General features: G+C 40.8%; 1 pseudogene; it reads right to left on the reverse strand.

The window, feature by feature from the left end:
• Positions 1-369: 369 nt before the first annotated feature.
• Positions 370-2,980, reverse strand: LOC113117796 (cytochrome P450 1B1 pseudogene; annotated as a pseudogene).
• Positions 2,981-3,973: the final 993 nt, after the last annotated feature.

Below are 3,973 nucleotides of genomic sequence, written 5' to 3' on the forward strand. Positions count from 1 at the left end.
GTTTGAAATGTTTTTTAATGCCTCGGACAAAGAACAGATAAAAACAATGGAGTTAAATATGTACCAAGACTGTATATTTATCATGAGCTGTAGTTAGCATAATGACTGTTATATAAATTTAATAAGATAATTGGACTTGAAAGATGTGGCTTTACAGAAATACTTCAGCAAACCGAAATATTGGCCATAAAACTAACAATAAGGATATATAGAGACAATATGCATAAGTGAAGACAGATGCAGAACATTTAGATAATGAAACTGTCTTTTAAATGCCTGGCTGGTTTGGTTTGATGTGAATGTAATTTCTTATGAAAGTTAAGAAAGAGAGTGAGTGCATCTGTAAAAAAAAGCACTTTATTTATTCCACTTATAGCTTATTTTCCAATAGTAAAAAAAAAAACATTAAAAATAATACCTGAACGTCAAAATAAAATAAAAAACTGAGCTTGCAAAACATTCAGTGTAATCATTTACCATAATATATGCAATATGATATAGGAGTATATCTTGAGATAGTAGCTCTGATTTATAATACTTGTTTTATACATTATTTTGAAGATTTGTGCATGTGATGAACCTTCAAAAGGACATAACGAGACACTTAAGACTTGAGAAACAGAACAGACTCATTGCATTGGTTGCAAATTGGCATTGTCACATTGTCACAATTTGCAGTACTTTTTAAAGCATTAAGTGAATAAAAGTCTATGCATTTTATAAAGAATAGGATTTATAGACACAGTTGTATAATAAACGATTACATGCCTATAATCACATTGTTATGCAAGTATAATTAAAAACACTGCTATGCCAAATCATAGGAAGTAAACGTTCTCCAACAGCTGCTGTCCATTAACATGAATGAACACCATCTACAAACAATTGCATGATATTATATAATAATTGATATGTCTACAGTGATAGTGGCTTAGCATTCGACCATAAACATTTCATATAACAGTCTTTCTTTCATTATATTGAAGCTTAAACAATGTTTTATAAACATAAATCAATTAAAACATTACCATTTAGGAGTGTAGAAGAATCTCTTCAGTAACCTGACAACATATTATATGAATCAGTTTATTGAAACATGTATAAATATTAAATATAGATTTACTAAACAGCATTCAGTGCAGCTTTACTAATACTCATTGCTATGTGGAATATATTTGTAGTATGTGCAGTCTTTGCTGGGCTTTAGTCACAAATACAACTCATGCCGGCGATACCAAGCCAAACAGTTTTCCTCGGAGCTTGGCTGAGATTGTGTAATGGAGCGGCTTCAGTGTTAAACCATACGAGCAGTCCATGGAGAGATCCTGAGACGGGTTGCTGTCAAACGAACACTGGTGCAAAAGGATGGCAGAGAACAGAAAGACCTCCACTTTGGCGATCTGATCGCCGATGCATCGTCTCTTACCTGTGGAGAAGACCATCACGCTGTTGGTCAGGTCTTTATCCAGAGCTCCAGTCTCGTCCAGGAATCTCGACGGGTCGAAGACGTGAGGATCCTGCCACTTTTGAGGGTCGTGGTTGACGGACCATTGGTTGATGAACACCACGGTGTCTTTGGGGATGTGGAGACCTTCGATGGTGACGTCTGCGGTGGTGGAGTGTGGGATGGTGACGGGGACGAAGCTGGTGTAGCGCATGGTTTCGTAGATGAAGGCGTCCAGGTAGGTCAGGTTGCTCTTGTCTTCTATTGATGGGAGTCTGTCACGACCGACTACTTTATCAATCTGCTCTTGGAGTTTGGTTTGGATTGATGGGTGTTTGACTAGAAGCAGAAGAATCCATTGCATGGCTGTGGACACCGTGTCTTGTCCTGCTCCGATTAAATCAGTGACCGTAGACTCAACAAAGTCTTTAGTCAGCATGCTCTCTTTCCCGTGCTCAATTACGCCGATGATTGCATCGCTCATGTCACGGGTGACCGCAGGGTCGTACGTGTCTCTATGCTGCATCACTTTGTCCTTCACATAAGCGAAGAACTCTTCATTAAGGAGCTTGAAGTTTTGATAAACGCTTCGGACCGGATTGGGAAACGACTGCAGCCAAGGCATAACATCCACCAGGCTTCCAGCGCCAACAGTTTCGCCAAACTTCTCCACTCTTTTCAGGAGAGTCCTGAACTCGGGATCGTCGTGGCCATAGCGTTTCCCAAAGCAGAGCGCGCAGATGACGTTTGCGGCGGCGACGGTGAATTCGTGCGAAGGATTGAAGTGTCGTCCGTCGGCGCCGAGCCTCAGAAGCTTCTGGACCAGATCCATGGCTTCGCCTACAACGTGTTGTTCGAATGTGTGTTTGGTTTGAGTGTTAGCTAACGAGAATGCTCTTAAAGTGGATTGAGCTACTTTCCGATGCACCTTCCACTGTTTGCTGTAACTGCTGAACACCATGCTCCGACCGCCGGAGATCATCTGAAAAGACAGAAAGTTTGGCCTCCCGGCAAATTCAGTGCTGTGTTCAATGAGCGCCTTGCGTATAGCAGCGTCTCCATTCAGAACCACAATGTCGCTTCGCCCGAGTCTGATCTGGTAGACGTTTCCGTACTTCTTCGCCAGCTTGGAGAAGGTGATGTGTGGCATTTGTCCCAGCTGCATGGCGTTGCCCACCAAAGGCCAGGCGAACGGGCCTGGAAGCCTTTTCTTAATCGTGAGATTCCTGACCCAAAGACAGGCCTCCAGGAAGAAGAGGATGATGAAGGATGCTATCAAAGCCGGCTGAACCTGTCCGCTCCATTCCTTCATGATGCTGCTGCTCTCAAACTCAGCTTCAGTCAGAGCCATTCTGATGCACTTTTATTCTTCTGATGAGATGCTGTTTTCTGCTCAAATAATGTTCATTTTCTATGCTATATAGAGAGAGAAATGTAAGCATCCATTCTTCTTTATGCATGCAAAATTAATGTAAACCAAATCTCTCAGTTCGCAGTTCAGTCTCTTTTAATTATTCTGCATGCACTGAGTTTATGTAATTTTTTTCCAGGATAAGCTGACAGAGTTTTCTGAGCTGCTTGGTTGGATCCATGTCTTTTATATATGTTTGCAGCACAGGGGGCAGGACCCGATGATAGTCTCACTCCTCCCCTTGTGAAAGCCGCAGAGACTCAGTCAGAAGAAGATCTGAACACGGAGACACAAGTGCGGGAAACCGGGAAACAACGGAACCTGCGGTGAAATAGCGCGTGAATCATCTCTGTTTCGTTGCACGCGCTCTGTGCGGAGTATTTCTCATCATCATTGCGGAGATGCAGAGAACTTAACTGTGTGAAACTCTTTCGGTCTGTGCCAATCATCATAACTCAAACAGACTGATGCATTAATCGTTTTATGTTGCTGAATTCTTTGCATCTTTTTATTTGACGCGCGCGACTTTCTAGTAGTCTGCGCACTGTTATAATACTTATTTCTGCTCTGGTTTGCACGGGATTACAGTAAAAAGTTATTTTAAGCTTGATGCAATCATCGACGGCATCCCAGACTTCAGACGTTTATCTTGGGGAATGTTTCGTAATAAAAAGACGCTCTGTTTTGCAGACCCACTTTACATAAACCCTAAAAAAGGAAAAGTATGCATGCATGGAGTTATGAAGCACGACTAGACATTGAAAACCCACGTGTGTCCCTTTGTGTATTTAAACCCGTTGTACAATATATATAATTTATTATATGTATTATGAATATGAATTTCAGTCTGGAATAGCATCGTATGTCATAATAAACATCAAAATGTTTTATGCATATTGTAAAAAATGATCACAGAGTGAAAGTTTTCAAAATAAATAATTTAACATCCATAATTCAGTGTCAATACAAATTTGATCTCCGAGTGCAATCAGTTGATTTTTAGTACATATGTCAACATTTTACAACAGAGGGAAACAATAAAGTTTGTGAATGATCTTTAAGAGCATAATCTGATGTTGTGTTCACATGTGGATGGTGCATGGTGTTCTGGGGTCTGT

This window comes from Carassius auratus, chromosome 17, assembly GCF_003368295.1.
Source record: "Carassius auratus strain Wakin chromosome 17, ASM336829v1, whole genome shotgun sequence".
NCBI lineage: Eukaryota > Metazoa > Chordata > Actinopteri > Cypriniformes > Cyprinidae > Carassius > Carassius auratus.